At 45.2% G+C, this 17649-nt stretch overlaps 1 long non-coding RNA gene across 10 annotated transcripts in view; it reads right to left on the reverse strand.

The window, feature by feature from the left end:
• The window catches only part of LOC119971332, a 508049-nt gene that overhangs the window by 397387 nt on the left and 93013 nt on the right, over window positions 1-17649 (reverse strand). For all 10 annotated transcript variants that reach the window (XR_005461812.1, XR_005461813.1, XR_005461817.1 and 7 more), the window contains one exon: window positions 3926-4171. This is a non-coding gene — a long non-coding RNA (uncharacterized LOC119971332). The remainder of the gene's footprint in view (window positions 1-3925; window positions 4172-17649) is intronic.

The following is a 17649-nucleotide window of genomic DNA, read 5'->3' on the forward strand; positions in this document are numbered from 1 at the left end:
ACCAAAACTGAACACAATACTCCAGGTGTGGCCTCACTAACACCGTGGACTCGGTGCCCACCATGGGAGACCTAATAAGGATACTCCAGAGCTTAGAGTCCTTTTCCGAATACAAATCTGGAGAACAGCGAGTATTTTCCGATCAGCACCCTGGGGAATGGAATCAGTCTGGGGTACTTCCGCTTGTCCAGGTCCAGCTTCAGTTTTCTGGGAGTTCAGGTGGCTCAAGATTGGGCCCGGAGGGCAGCATGGTGGCATAGTGGTTAACACTACTGCCTCACGGCACAGAGGACCCGAGTTCGGTCCTGACCCCGGGTCACTGTCTGTGTGGAGTTTGCACATCCTCCCAGTGTCTGCGTGGATCTCATCCCCACAACCCAAAGATGTGCTGGGTCGGTGGATTGGCCATGCTAAATTGGCCCTGAATTGAAAAAAAAAAGGAATTGGATACTTTAAATTTAAAAAAAAAAGAGATTGGGCCCGACTCCGTAAACTGAATTCTACCAGCCTGGTGAATAAGGTCAAATCTGACCGACAAAGGTAGTGAATGGTGTGCCGATTAGGTGGGTTGCTTTGTTCTGGATGATGTTGAGTTTCTTTAGTGTTGTTGAAGTAACATGTATCCAGGAAAAGCGGAAAATCTTCCATCATGTCAATGACTTGTTCCTTATGGTGAAATGGTTTTGGTGAATCAGGATGTGATTCACCTATCACAGATCAGAATAGGAGATCATAATCTAAAACACCTAGACAAAGACATAATCTAGACTGTAAAGTAGCAAGGAGTGTTGCATCATTGGAAGTGTTATCTTTTGGATGAGACATTAATCCAAGGCCTTGGTTGCCTATTAGAATGATCATAAAAGATCCCAAGAATCTAGCAAAGGAAAAATAATTCTTACAGATGCCAGCCAACATGGTCCCTCAAATAATACCACCAAAAATGACCAAAACTGGTAATTTGTCTCACCGTTGTTTGTGGGGCCCAAGTGTAAACTAGCTGCCCCATTTGACTGCACAACAATGACCATACTTTAAAAACAATTTAAAATGACATGGAACATTACCTTTCCTTCACTGTCACTAATTTAAAATCCTGCATCTCCCTATTTAACATCTTTGTTAGAAGCACCTCAGCCACACCGACAGCAGTGGTTCACTGCCACCTTCGCCAGGACCTTTCAGGGTTATCAGTAAGTTGAAATGCTTTAGATGTCCTGACGATGTAAAAGCTGTTCTTTTTTAAATTTAAAGTTCTTTGAGTGCAAAATATGTATTAAAGTTTTATTGCAAAATCTATAGTATGATAAAGATATAAATGAAAAAACGACTTGATAGTTCAGTACATGCAATACTTATGGTCAGAAAAAATTGACAAAAAGATTTTTGGCCTATATATTTGAAGAGTAACAATTAGAATGAAGAAACTGGAAAAAAACGGAAGACAATTAATAAGAGGCACTGCAGTCATGGCATTCTCCTATATTACAAAACCTTTGATTAGAGGCAGACAGATAATATAGCCAGTTGCATCAAGTTTCCAGCAGAACTATCACTGCTGAGGAAGCCTTTTTTTCTTCAGATTCAGATTGCATTCAACAGGCTATAAAAAGTGAAAGCAGTGATACAAAATTCTCCTTGGGAAATAACATCTGGAAATTACTCAAAAGAAAATGAATAGTCCAGTTTTTGCTGCACTGATAACAGTAAGGATATGAAGGTAAATATGACAACACCTTCTGGCAGCCACACATGCACAATTATTCATAGAAATCCAAATGTTACTGTCAGAGATACCCTGCTTCTTCATGGGGTGCATTTCTGCAGTTCTCGTCGATAGACTTGGCACTGAAATTACTGTAACAACATTAATCTACGGTACTTACCCATTCGCTCCATGCTGAAGGCAGCTGGAAATGTTAGGGCTGATGTAGTATTGAAAACTAAGAGTAGCTTTAATGGCATAAGGTGATAACTATTGCTGTATAATCTCTTCGGACCCGAATAATTCATTTTACAAGTGTGTAGTCTCATTTCCTGAGAAACAATTATGCTACAGATGTTAAAATATACAAACATTTACAAATATGTTTATCTCCCTAATCCATTTTGTATTTCCTACATCATGTACAAGTAAAATATAATTTAAATGTAATTTTCTGGTTTGCAATGCATGTCTCGTAGAGGATATTTTAATTTGATTGGTTCAAGTGCTTTGTTGGTGCCTGAAGAGTTCACAGGTACCTCGGGTCCTCTGTAGATGGCACTGCACTGAAATAGATGCTAAACTAATGGAAACATCCATTGGCAAGTTTTCTAAATGTTTTGGGGCAACTGTACACAAGGTAAAGAACAAAACCAGTTCCTTCAATACTGAGGAAAGGATCTAAGTCACAATCTTGAAAGGAATGTAAAACTTTTAATCTTAATCATTATTGGAATCTCATTATTTAATAGCCACTCTTAATACTAACTTGGCCCAGAATGCAAAGACATGTAATTTACTTAATACGGATATAAAAGTACGATGACTGTATTTTTTGCTAGTGTCGTTATATGGTTATTTATGTGCAAGGCACCAGCCTACGTACAGCACAATTGTTACCTCTCACTCTTCAGTGTGCAGACCAATGCGGGTTGAGTATTCCTTATTGAGGCCAATAGTGTCTCAGATTCTGGAATTTTGAATTTTGGAATTGCAGGACTTTTGAATTTTGAAATATCAAGCTGCAAAGATCCTCGGACACTGCTCGGAGTCGCCGGTCGGTGCTGCGTCTGATGGGGGGGTATGCGGCTTCCCTCCCGAATCAGGTACCTATTTTGGTGCAACAGACTCGTGCCGTCAATTGGACGAATACACACATGCAGGTGGGTTCGGCCACAGGAATGGGACACAGTACAAGGAACTGCTGGCATTGGAAAAAGTGTGGATTTCAGAGCTTTTCAAATTTTGGAATTTCCAATATCATAGATCAGAGAATTTACAGTGCAGAAGGAGACCATTCGGCCCATCGAGTCTGCACCGGCGCTTGAAAAGAGCACCCTACCCAAGGTCAACACCTCCACCCTATCCCCATAACCCAGTAACCCCACCCAACACTAAGGGCAATTTTAGACACTAAGGGCAATTTGTCATGGCCAATCCACCTAACCTGCACATCTTTGGACTGTGGGAGGAAACCGGAGCACCCGGAGGAAACCCATGCACACACGGGGAGGATGTGCAGACTCCGCACAGACAGTGACCCAAGCCGGAATCGAACCCGAGACCCTGGAGCTGTGAAGCAATTGTGCTATCCACAATGCTACCGTGCTGTCCACAAATATGGGATACTCAACCTAGATAGCAAAATGATTGAAGAGAAGAAATATATTTTAGCTGAAAAATTGCAGACTGCAATCCAGCGGTTATGTTGATACTTATCTCTTTACCAATGGACCAGTAGATCCTTAAAGCACCACTCAGCTGCTCCATAGTTCAGAAATCTAGTGCCAGCTTGCCATCCCAAGTGGGATTTGTCCAACAGCAATTATATCCCACCATCCACCAAGCCTCTCTCCACCAAGGAGGTAATTCCAATGTTTTTAAATTAAGTGCATGGAATTGGCCTTGCAAGAGGCAGGCTCTTCAGAAGGCAAAGGACGAAATACTGAAATTGGAAACCAGGTCACGTTCTGGAAGAACCCACAAGAACATTTGAGTCAAGTACAGCAAATTTGTATGTATTTTTAATTGTCTTAATCACAAGAAACAATTCGAAAACTAACACAAAAAAGCATATGTTTTATAAATGGATCATTGATAAATATGAAAAGACACATAAAGCTGAAGTGTGAAGATAACAACTGTGCAGTACATTGACTAGTGACTTGCATATAAATAACTTGATAACAATGAATTTTACATATATGTTCTATCACATACCTCTTCTGCTTGTGTGATCACACTGGCTAGTATGCAGCTACTTCTGTCCTCTTTACATCTTTTAAGCAGTGCTCCCTCTGTTACTAGTCGAGTTGATGGGTCCAAAAATCACCACTTGCGTATGTTTGCTGGATCTTTGTCAGGAAAGGTGGCATCAAAATATCTTTTTGAATCATCTACAAAAGCCATTTCCGCAACTCCAAATGCACCATCCCAAGCAGGTTTAAGGATGACATACTTTATTCCCTATTTGAAAAGAGAAAACAAAAACATAAAAAGCACTGTACAACCAGTCGCTTCTCAAACAAGTACCTATAATTCTTTCTAGTTTGGACTCTTGCAACAAGTCTTTAAGTTAGATGTTAGTTTTCATTTGTGATCTACAAAAATCCAAATTGGTGTTCATTTATCAGGCTTTAAATTTATCAGATCTATGCAAAGTTACTGCCCTGTTCACATGTTACTAATTTACTACATTTGACTTTACATTGATTTATTAAAAAAATAATTACATTGAAATTCTGAGCTGTTTCAGTCCAATTGAATGAATTCAAAGTGACTGAAAATACTTAAAACCTAATTGCAAGAATGACTACACTATTCTATAAAAAGTTGTCCTGAGAATTCTTAGAAATGAGAATAAAAAATCTAATTTTCAGAAGTAAAATTTATTAATGTACAGTGGATTCTGCTTAACCTTTTCTTTGATTAATGTTTTCAACTTTAACTTTACACTAAACATCAGGGGCGGGATTCTCCCGAATCCCCCGATGGCCCGCGCCGGCGTAGAAAAATGGCGTGAACCACTCCGGCGTTGGGCCAAACGGAAGTTGCAGAATCCTCTGCACTTCCTGGGGCTAGGCCTGTGTCGGAGGGGTTGGCGCCGTGCCAACCGGCACCGAAGGGCCGGCGCAAGTTGCCGCATCTGCAGAACCGTCGGTGACGGTCAGCGCATGCGCAGACCGGCCAGCGTAATCTTGCGTATGCTGGCCACGGCGGAGCCCGACAGAGGCCGGCGCGGAACGAGGGAGTGTCCCCACAGCACAGGCCCGCCCCCAGATCGGTGGGCCCGATCACAGACCCGGCCGCAGTGGGCACCACCTCCCCAGGGCCAGATTCCCCGTGACCCCCGAGGACAGCACCAGCCAGTCTATCAGCCAGGTCCCACCATGTTGGACCATGTCCATTTCACGCCGGCGGAACTCGCCCCCAACCGGCGTGGCGTAATCCCCGCCCCCACCAGAAATCCGGCACCGGAGGATATGGCAGCCAGCGTCGGAGCCGGATTCACGCTGGCCCCCTGGGATTCTCCGACCCAGCCGGGGGGGGGGGGGGGGGGGGGGGGGGGGGGGGGGGTGGTCGGAGAATCCTGCTCCTGAAGTGGAATTCTCTCACCAACTGCCAAATTTGAAAACTGAAAATTGTACCCTTAACCTGATCATGGATGTCCTGTGGTATTTCTCACAGATTAACAGCATAAGATGATGTTTTATAACAATAATGATGCTGTACCTTGCTGGGGGTTTTTACTTATGCTTACATTAACTGTAGAAAAATCTTTTTATCTTCTCTCTGCCAGAAATAGGTCTAACATCTTCTTGGAGGACTACAAGAAATTAGTCCTCACAACCACCTTCAGAATTCACGACTTGACTAGTCTCGGAGAAAAATGAAACTTGTAAATGTCCACCATCAGTCCCTTGTTTTCTCATTTAAAATAGGTGCTCCCTCACCAGCAACCCCCCCCCCCCCCTGTTCAATATAAATCGCAACATATCCAACAATATATTCACTTGTACACTATTGATGTCCTTAACAATTTAAAATACCTAAACCATCCCCTCCAAGTTTGTATCACTCCTGTGAATCAAACCCAAAGATGAAATCTACCTTTGTAGCTCAAAACACCTGTGCATTCACTGCCCTCCTTGAAAGCTACAATGTCCATCTTGTGTACGTGCACACACAGCCTCGTCACAAAGTCATTCTGGTTTTCCTCATTATAGTGGCCCAGACCTGGGCTGAATTAGCACAGGGCTAAATCGCTGGCTTTGAAAGCAGACTAGACAGGCCAGCAGCACGGTTCAATTCCCGTACCAGCCTCCCCGAACAGGCGCCAGAATGTGGCAATTAGAGGCTTTTCACAGTAACTTCATTTGAAGCCTATTTGTGACAATAAGCGATTTTCATTTTCACCTTCCGCTTCCCGGAGGATCGAACCCCAGAGGTACCCCGGAAAATGTGCTGGAGATACTCGAGAATCTGCATGCAAGAACTGCACAGGAATTGCCCGAGAAGTTTCAACTTCCGTTGGTTAAGTGCCCAGCATCTGGAGTTATCCGAAACTCCAATTTAAAGTCAGAGACATCTGGTCATTCCGACTTAATTAGCAGAATGCTTACCCAGGAAATGTTAGAAGCACTAGAACCAGTTGTGACTCCTGCATAACTTTATTACTGACCACCCTCCACCACTCCCAGTTTCCCTGATTACCCTTCCAACCACTCAACCAATTCTGTCAACCCCATCACCTGACTACCGCCCGACTAGTGTTGACCACCAAATACCCCCTCCACTCTGACTAGCCCCCAATCACTTCCATTGACCATCATACCACCCCTGCCCACTCTCCACTGACCAAGACCGCCCCACTGACCACTTAACTACCACCCAGACACCCCTTAACCAACTGATTATTCCCCAATTCCCCGACTGCATACCCAACCCTTCTCCTACTCACACAAACACTTGAAAACCCTACCACCGAACACCCCCATGCCCTGACAACCCTCCAGACCACCCCGACTGCTAGTGCCACAAAAAGGGAAGCATACCATCAATTCCTCTGGCACGCACGGTATCCAGGAGCAGTTAAGGTCCACATTTCTCAATAGCCCCAAGTCGGTAGTCGGGGCAAGAAACATGGATCTCCAGTGCAAGGTAGGAAAATGGGAGTGGAGTTGCAATCCAATGTGAGAGTGGGAAGGGTGGGGAGAGGAGACCCTTGCGGGTGCAAGATATCTTGTAGTGGGGAGGAGGTAGTCGAGGGTTGGGAGAAGTCACCCGGAGGCTCGGGTGCGTTCCATGGGGGTTGGTGTGACCCTCTACAATAGCTACCCAAGTTAGAAGTAGTTTTAATGTTTTCTGGGTAACTATTGGTGTAACCCAGTCGGAACCATCCAAAGTTTGTGATTTAAATAGCATTTTTGGGTGGTTCCCTATGCTGGCCAATTGCCCTGGGGAAGTTTGCACTTCTGGGCAATTGCCGTGCAAATTTTACATGGGAACATCCAATACCCCCCTCCCAAATCCAACACTGGGGAGCTCAGACATTAAGGCCCAATATATTATTCTTTAAAATCCTCTTGAAATGTTTCCAGATGGCAACAAAAATTGCAAATAAGTGTGCTGTAATGCTTTAACAATGGAACTAGACCTCCCTTCCGAACAATTTTCAAAACAATTATATTTTTCAGACTGTCAAATCCTTTTCTTTGTGAGACAGGAGAAACAAACCTAAAGGGATCTCTCTTTCTAGAAATAAAGAAAAACAGATGTCTCCCAGTTAGACAGTTGCATTGCCCAGAATTGCACAAGTAATGTTCTTCATTGTGAAGGCCGCGGTCATCAGAGGACAGATGAGATCCCTGTAGAGGCTCAATTACACCTCTACTCCTTCAATACAAAATTGGGGAGACTCCCACAGATGAAATTCCTAAGAGCAATCCCTCTTAATATTTGCAAATGTTCGGCATGTATATATGAATTATTCTTATCCAAGCAAAATACTGTGGATACTGGAATCTTAAACAAGAACAGAGTAAGTCAGAAAAACTCAGCACGTCAGATTGAACATCGAGTCACGGACCCTTCGTTGAAACTGAAATTCCTTCCTTTCAGTTCCGCCGAAGGGACCATGGCTCGAAAGATTAATTGTTTCTCGCCTGATGGGTGCTGGCAAACCTGTTTTTTTTTCCAGCTTCCTCTGTTCATGTTGAAGAATTATTCTTCCTATCCATGTTTTATGGAACTGGTTACTTGAACATGCTGGTGTGTGATCTGCATATTTAGTGAAAATAATTTTATAATTTCTTGGCATCACAACTATAAACTTGCCTTTATGTTGGCTGCAAGCTGCATTGGATTCTATTCCCAAGCTCTTTGTCTCTGATTTTCTACGGTGAGCTGTCTAATTCAAAATTATTTTAAGGGTTAATAGAATACTTCTGGCTGACCTCTGGGGCCTTCTTATTCTGATTAGTAGTTGCCAGGAGGTGGTTACTCCCATTCACTAATTTGGCAGAAATTTTAAAAATGCTAATCCTGGAAACCTGGAAAGCAGTAAATGCTCTAAAAATACAAAGGATCTGTTAACATTGTGGAGAAAAGTTGGCTCAACATTTTGGATTGCCAAACATTCAGCAGAGTTTCTGATGCTGTGCATTTCCAATATATTGTTTCATTACTTTAAAACAGGCAATCTTTTCCTTTCATCTAACATCTGGAGGAACTTATTTGATCTTTTGTATGTTGGAGGTGATATATATTTTGTACGGCAGTTTTGTACCTACCCAAGCAGGTTTGGCAAATGAGAGAATATCCCAATCAGCTGATGTGCTTCTCTTTGATGATTAGAAATTTAAAAAGGAAATTAGGAGAGCAAAAAGGGGATATGAAAGGATACTCGCAGGTAAAATAAAGCAAAATCATAAGTTGTTTCAGTACATTAAGGGTAAAAGGATAAGAAGGGAAAAAGTAGGTGATTTGTATGTGGAGCCAGAGGATGTAGGTAGTGTAATGATGCCATTCGGGGCCAAGGACTGTGCTCCATTCGATTTCCCCTTTACAAAGCAGAGTAAGAACTCCCCCGGTAATTGGGGTGGGTTTCCCCTTAACAAGGGAAAGCTACTCTATATAAAAACCCTGACCTGAGTGCAGGTCAGGAAGGGTGGCCCTTCGCGGAGAGGAGTAGTAGTTTTCATGTTTCTGTGTACACTGTAATAAACCAGTCGTTCTTTCAACCCTACCGTGTGTTCATGTTGTCTCTCCAATTCGGGTTCTGCCCTGGCAACGAGGGTGAAGTGGAGCTATCGCAGCTACTGTGCGTTATACCGCCGACACGCTTCATTCAGGCCCACTAAGGTCTCCACTCCGAAGTGAGAACAGCCGCACATCGGGAAACTCAACCAATTTGACACGGGTACCGATGACTTGACCCTATACATAGAACGGGTGCAATATTTCTTTCGGTCAAACTGAGTTGTTGGAGATGAACGACAGGCCGTGTTCCTTCTGGTGGCGGTCAGGGGACCCACCTATGTGCTCATCAAGAGCCTCAAATACCCGGACAGACCGGACTCCAAGCTTTTCAACATGTTGGTGGCCCTGGTCGAGGCACATTTTAACCTGCAGCCCCCAATAATGGCCCGCCAGCTCCATTCCACATGGCTTCGCAGGCCCGAAGAGAATCAAATGGTGAATTTTTGCCGTGCTTCAGGATGCTTGCTGCCTTGTGTGAGTTCAGGGTCGCAGTGTCCGAATCATTATTCACAGCTCCTGCTGTGATAGTGGAGTTGGACACTTTAGGAACTTTCAAGCGGTTATTGGATAGGCACATGGAGCATATCAGAAGACAGAGAATGGGATAGCTTGATCTTGGTTTTGGACAATGCTCGGCACAACATCAAGGGCCGAAGGGCCTGTTCTGTGCTGTACTGTTCTATGTTCTATTATCTGTTCAGTCTGTGGGCTCCGAGATGCTGATAGTCTCACGGGGGCTGACTGAACCCTCCAGAAGGCGGTGGACAACGCAATTTCTCGGGAGTGCGCGGAGTACAAGAGTTGCAGGGCTCATCAGTCCTGAAGCTCGGTTGCCGGAACGCCCACCAACCAACTGCTCATGGGCTCGAACAACGCAAACTTCCACAATGCGGGAGTGACCGCAAGACTCGAGGCCATCGCTATGGCGCACCCGGGTATGAAGGGAGAATTATCCCAAAATGGAACATCTAGATTGTGACCGCAGGCTGGACACCACGAACAGGGCCGAGATGCTGGGCAAGCCCGGGGAGGGCCCCATCCCCCACCACAACCCCAGGCATCACTGTCCCCCTAGAGGCTGAGCATTCTATGTGGAAGACCAAGAGGAAGAGTACCAGCAGTTGCACTGCTTTACAGCCCCCAGTATCGCACCCATCCCAATTGCATTCAAAGTGAATGGACATCCCATTTGAAATGGAGCGCAATACTGGAGAGGCAGTCTTAAGTGATCAGCCACCGGACTTTCACCATGTTCAAGTCCAGTCTCCAGACCTTGGACCTTCAGGACACGGATGCCCAACTGGCGAAGTACACTGGAAAGTCTTTGGCCATTGACGGAACCACCCACGTGGTCATGGCTTACGGGGACCAGTCTGCATGCTTGCCCTTGGTGGTAGCCTGCAGAGGAGGACCCAGTTTACTAGGCCGAGATTAGATACGCCATTTAAAATTGGACTGGCAACGTGTCTGTCGCATGTACTCCCACGGCCCAGGAGTGTTGGCAAAGTTTCAAGGTGTTTTTGCCGAAGGCCTCAGGATGATAAAAGGTGCAGTGGCCAAAGTCAGCGTAGACGAGGACATGCAGCCTCGTTATTTCCATGCCCGCCCAGTGCCGTTCGCGTGCGACCACGCATTGAGGACCTCTACGCAAAACTCAGCAGTGGAACAACATTCACAAAGCTCAACATGAGCCACGCGTACCTACAGCTGGTCTTAGATCCCGACTGTCGGAAGCACGTAAACACTCGAAGACCAGGAAGCTGAGATGCCTAACGCCTCATCAGAAGGCTCCAACTCAGACTCAGAAATGGACATTTCACTGGACTTTCGGGGGGCGTATGGTATGCTTCCGAGGCATAGAGTTTAAGAGTAGGGAGGTTATGAGGGAACTGTATAAAACTTTAGTTAGGTCACAATTAAAGTATTGTATGCAGTTCAGGAATCCACGTTGTAGAGGAATGTGATAACACTTGAAAGGGTGCAGAGGAAAGGTGGGAGCAGATTTGAGTGGTAACATGTTCAAGGACTTGAGACTGGAGATGAGGTGACAGTTTGAAATGACAGAGTGGTCAAGGGTTGGGTTTGCTGAGGTGATGAGTAAAGACGACAGATTTAATAGAGAAGGGGACACTACCTGAAGAGGGAGAAGAGTTGACAATATCAGCTAACACAGGACCAAGGAAGGTTAGTTCAATTTTTGGCAGTTTTAGTAGGAATAAGGTCAAGGGAGCTTGAAATGCATTCATGGGCAAGGTGAACTCAGGGGGTATGAGGAGAGGCAGGAGAGAAACTAGAACAAGATGCAAATTCAGTGTTAGCGCGGTGGTGGTGGTGGTCGGTGGGGGGGGGGGGGGGGGGGGGGGGCACTCAAATTGCTTAATGCTAGAGTATATCACACTTGAAAATGTCATGTTAAAAGAACCAGTCTTCTGCCAGGCAAAAATGTGATTGAAAAAACAAGCACATATCTGCTAAATAACCAAATTATCAATTGACTAAAATTAAAAGCAGTACGAGTTTATCAGGAGACATCAATGAGGATCGAGTAAGCTGCAACAACCAAACAGAGTGATAAAATAATTTCTGTTCAAGCTACCAATCCCATAGTGATATTTAGCAGAAAGCAGCAAATCAGTTAATTGCAATAATTATGATTTTGGTTCAAGCTACTACTTTGAAATTTTCCAGAGACCAAAGCATTTACTGGTAAAAGTAACTTTTCAAAGAAACTCAAAATAAAATTGAACAATTCAGGATAAAATGTTTAGTTGTACTTACGGAATCACCTGGACAATGATGTAGATCTCTAGACTATGTCTTATTGGCAGGGCCTATTTGTGTATGAAGAAATTAATGTTGAATCTCAAGTACTGCCCTTTAGCTTCAATTATGAAGTTTGGCTCAGTTGCCCAACTTTTGCTGCAAATGGATCCAATCCTCCTAATAGGCTACAATCGACATTAATCATAGCATGCCTTCTCCTCTTTATTATCCCCCCCCCCAACCCCCAACTACTGCCCATTATATTTCTGGAAAAGTGACGATGTTTCCTTCAATAGCTGGCTTGATGTATCAAAATCCTTTTCAGACCACTTGAAACCTTTTAGGATCCATTGCAGATATGGCCATCAACAGTCCATCCTAACCCACCAGTCATGTTGGGGAGTGTACCATGCAAGTCAAGGGGTTGTGGATTCATTCAAGCTCCACTCCAGAGATCTGAGCACATCATTTAGGCTGGCATTTCAGTGCAGCACTGCCATATTGTCTGAATTGCCATTTTCACGTTTTCTGGTATCCTGGTCAATATTTAGCTTTCCACCATAACTACTAAAATGGATTATGTCGGTACCCAGCTATTAAAACAAACCCTGCAGCCAACTGACATAACAAGTGGTTCCCGTCATAATATGGGGTTGTTCTGTTGCTGTGGTGGCATCTCATTGATAAGAACCTGAGACTTGTATGTTTAAACATAAACACTTCTGTTGGTAGTGTAGTGATATTCAGACATCAATATACATGATCAATGCATGTAAATGTAGTACAGTCATTTCAACACGAGATGGCTCACAGTCAGATACTATAAGAACTGATTTCCCGCCTTTTGGGATATGATCCCAGCTTCTGTTAATACTGGACAAGTCAGGTCCCAGGGTATAACTGTGGAAATTGTGGAGGAAAATGACTGAACAAATTCACAGGAGTGTGCTGGTGAAATTTTAATACAAAAGGATAAAATATATATATAAAAATGGAAAACTATATTAAATAGAAAAAGGTTGGAAAGATCTTCATACAAACACAAGACGACAATTTAGATTCCCACTTTTTGTTTACCCCAGCAATATCTTTACATCCACATAAACCAATGAAGAGTTACCACAAGCTGTACACAAAGGTGTCTCACTTGGGATTGACAGTTGATAATAGTTCTCTCTGTGACTTCCTGAGCATTAACTTGATGCTTTTCACTCAAGTCATAGCTCGCCCAGAGACACCCAAAAACCATACTCTAAACTCACTGTTTTTTCAACTGCAGAGCAAAATTCCCTAAACGCAGTCTTTCAGTCGAACCTCTGCTAAACTGATTACTTAACTATAACTGATTATTCAGTTAACTGCTGTCCCAGTAGACTTGCAGTTTTCCTTTTCTGAGAGCTTAAAAATCCTTGTCTGCTCTCTCTGACACACAGAAACTCTGAACTCTCTCCCTCTAAATTCCTGTTGTTTTTTGTTTGCGTCACCCATCATTGGATCACTGTCTCAAGGCTGCAGTAAAGCTTTTCTACTTTGTGTTGTGTTTCCAAACTTTAAAGCCTTTTTAACCCATCTCTTCAACTTCAAGGGTTGTAAAACGGTGTCGTCACCACTAGCAGTATTATATGTATTACGGTAAGACACGTATACTAGAGGTACATGGGGCTGCCCAGTAGGCGGCGTATAAATGTGTGTATTCGCCGGTGCTGCAGCCATTCTGGTTGCAGCTACAGGAGGCACAACATCTTTGCTCAATAAAGCCTCGATTATTCCACTACTCTAGTCTTTGTGGTCATTGGTCGGGTCTTTTCCACAGTGGACCTGAAATCCGCCTACCACCAGCGCCTCACCCGCCCAGAGGCCGCCAATACACTGCGTTCGAAGCAGATGGCCGCCTCTACCACTTCCTTAGGGTTCCCTTCGGCATCACTAATGGGGTCTCGGTCTTCCAACGTGAGATGGACCGAATGGTTGACCAGTACGGACTGCGGGCCACTTTCCCGTACCTAGATAACATCACCATCTGCGGCCACGATCAGTAGGGCCACGACGCTAACCTCCTAAAATTCCTCCAGACCGCCAAACTCCTTAATCTCACGTACAATAAGGAGAAATACGTGTTCCGCACCAACCGCTTAGCCATCCTTGGCTAGATCGTGGAAAATGGAGTTCTAGGGCCCGACCCCGACCGCATGTGCCCCCTCATGGAACTCCCCCTCCCTCACTGCCCCAGGGCCTTAAACGATGCCTGGGGCTTTTCTCCTACTATGCCCAGTGGGTCCCTAATTATGCAGAAAGGCCCACCCACTCATTCAGTCCACAATTTCTCCCGACAGCTGAGGCCCGCCAGGCCTTCAACCGCATCAAGGCAGACATCGCCAAGGCCACGATGCATGTGGTCGACGAGTCCCTCCCCTTTCAGGTCGAGAGCGATGCATCGGACGTAGCTCTGGCCGCCACCCTCAACCAGGCGGACAGGCCTGTGGCTTTCTTTACCTGCACCCTCCATGCCTCTGAAATTTGGCACTCCTCTGTTGAAAAGGAGGCCCAAGCAATTGTGGAAGCTGTGCGGCATTGGAGGCATTACCTGGCCGGCAGGGGATTCACTCTCCTCACTGACCAACGGTCGGTTGCCTTCATGTTCAATAACACACAGCAGGGCAAGATCAAAAACGACAAGAGCTTGAGGTGGAGGATCTTCACCTATAATTATGAGATTTTGTATCGCCCGGGGAAGCTTAACGAGCCCCCTGACGCCCCATCCCACGGTACATGTGCCAGCGCACAAGTGGACCGACTCTGGGCTCTCCACTATGACCTCAGTCACCCGGGGGTCACCCGGTTCTTCCATTTCATCAAGGTCCGCAACCTGCCCTACTCTATTGAGGAGGTCAGGGCTGTCACCAGAGACTGTGAAGTCTGCGCAGAGAGCAAGCCGCACTTCTACCGGCCAGATTGAGCACACCTGGTGAAGGCCTCCCGCCCCTTTGAGCACGTTAGCATGGACTTCAAAGGGCCCCTTCCCTCCACCACCGCAACACGTACTTCCGAAACGTGGTCGATAAGTACTCCCGGTTCCCTTTCGCCATCCCATGCCCCGATATGACTTCTGCCATGGCCATTAAAGCCCTCCACAGCATCTTCACACTGTTCGGTTTCACCATCTATGTCCACAGCAATCGGGGTTCCTCTTTTATGAGTGATGAGCTGCGTCAGTTCCTGCTCAGCAAGGGCATTGCCTCGAGCAGGATGACCAGCTACAACCGCCGGGGAAACGGACAGGTGGAGAGGGAGAACGGGACGGTCTGGAATGCAGTCCTGCTGGCCCTGTGGTATCAAAATCTCCCAGTCTCTCGCTGGCAGGAGGTCCTCTCTCTGACGCGCTCCACTCCATCCGATCACTCCTCTGCACCGTGACAAACAAGACCCCTCACGAACGTCTCTTTGCCTTCCCCAGGAAGTCCACCTCCAGTTCCTGGACCCATCCTCCTTCACAAGCATGTCGGACCCTTTGGTCAAAAGGGTCCACCTCCTGCACGCGAAGCTGCAGTACGCCTACGCGGCACTACCCGACGGGCGCCAGGACACAGTCACCCTCTGGGACCTGGCACCCGCTGAATCCCCACCCACGGCCCCCGACCCGACGCCGCACCCCCCTCCCCCGGTTGCCTCACCGCAGCCCCTACCCCAGGAGGATCCGTCCTCCCATTGGCTCCACTCAGGGGTGACAAAGACGAGGACAACACGCCCCTGGAGTCACAGGTGACCAAGTCAGCGCCCAAATCACCACCAGGACTGAGGCGATCGCAGAGGAGGGTCAAGGCCCCCCGACAGACTGAACTTGTAATTTTTTTCCACCAACCCCGACTCTTTTTTTAAGAACAGGGGTGAATGTGGTAGTCACCACTAGCTGTATTATATGTATTACGGTTAGACACGTATAATAGATATACATGGGTAAATCCCTGCCTGCTGGCTCCGCCCAGTAGGCGGCGTATAAATGTGTGTGCTCGCCGGTGCTGCAGCCATTCTGGTAGCAGCTACAGGAGGCACAACATCTTTGCTCAATAAAGCCTCAATTATTCCACTACTCTCGTCTTTTGCATCAAAAAACCTTGTTAAAAATGTATATATACACACACAAACAAATCCAAAAGAGCTGAAACCTTTATTCCTAATCCAGGCTTCCAAGCACCAAGGTGCATAAACAAAACCTAAATGAAACTGAAACTATTTTTCCCTTTTTTAATACATGCACATATATTTATAAATTCAACTTTGAAATTATACATGAAAAATGTTCATAAGTTTCAACATCCTGAAAGATGAAAATGAATAGGAAAACACCAGATAGTTTGTCTATCTGTCCCACATAGCTATAGAAGTCAAGCCTCAGAACTCAAACTGCAGTTTTTCCCTTGTTCACGATCACCTCCATGTCACCAAAATCAAAAGCCCTGTTATCCTCTTCATCTAAACAACCACAAACTCCTGCAGACCCCAATCACCACCACAAGATGCAAAACTCTTAGGTCCTGAATTAATTTCACCAAGCCCCAGAATTATCACCAGCTCCATCAATCCCCACATCCGTCTCATACCATAATGGCAGATACCTATTATATAATATATAAGTGCCTCAATCTCATACCTGAATATTAATATTTTAGCCATACATACATATATAAATGCACACACACATATATATATATGTATATAAAAAGTGTTTGTTTTTAATTCTTTATTATTGTAAAAAGTAGGCTTACATTAACACTGCAATGAAATTACTGTGAAAATCCCCTCGTCGACACACACTGGCGCCTGTTCGGGTACACTGAGGGAGAATTCAGAATGTCCAAATTACCTAATACCTGTGTGACCTGAATACTAATATTTTAGTCATACTGAAATGAAAATAATCCAGAGATTCAGATGCAAGCTTTTATTAGGGAATCCTATGGTTCACAATGGCTGCAGTGTTAATTCAGCATTGTTTAGATATAGTTGCAAATGTAATTATGATTCACCGAAATTTGAATAATAGGTATTTGAAGCTTCACCTAAGAAGGCACCGAATTCAGTATCACCTCAAAGCTAAAATGATAATTCAGCTTTAACTATTTTGTTGGAGACACAGGAAAATAATTCTAGTCACATTTTGACATCCCTGGAAGTAATGCTGATTTATTTTATAATGATTTTATGTAAAGTTGTTGAATTTATGATATCTCTAATGGAAAATTAAATTACCTAAAAAGATGGCAGGTGCAATTTAACGGAAACATTTCCAAGTTTCATTTTGAGCACGATTGGCAGGGTGTCTCTCGACGGCTGCGTTGGTGAGATCACGGCCTGTATTTAATAGCACATAGTGCCGGAAATGAGCTCCCACAAGCTTCTCGCCATTAATGGCCATCTCGCTGTCTGATTCGCAGACTCAGAATACCGCCCCCAACAAGAAGGAGCTGCTTTTAAACGCTCCCTCACCAATCACTCCAATCAACACACAAGCAGACAGTGCACAGACCTGCTCCTCGCTTTGGGGCTGCTGACCCGACTAGGCTTCTTGACGCTGTGGATGCGAGACGGGACATCGCAGAGGTAGGATCCACTGCCCCTTCACCCAGATGATCTGTCTCAAGTGAATTGTTCGTGTCAGACAAAATGATCCTTCCCTCTCAATGACCACATGTCCATTCTCTCGCAGGATCTCCATCTGATGGGGCCGCGCCATCCAGAGTTGCTCCAGCTCACTCTAGCTGCCCCTCCATGCCATAGAGACTCCCAGAGCCCTCAGGCACCGTCAGGCAGGAGGAAGTGAAGACCAAATTGGAACCTGCCGCCAAGGAAACAGCGGTGGTCTCCATTTCTTCCAAATTCCTCTCCTCCTCACACCAGTGCATCTCAAGGGCAATGGGCAGAAC

The sequence above is a fragment of the Scyliorhinus canicula genome, chromosome 9 (assembly GCF_902713615.1).
Source record: "Scyliorhinus canicula chromosome 9, sScyCan1.1, whole genome shotgun sequence".
Classification (NCBI taxonomy): domain Eukaryota; kingdom Metazoa; phylum Chordata; class Chondrichthyes; order Carcharhiniformes; family Scyliorhinidae; genus Scyliorhinus; species Scyliorhinus canicula.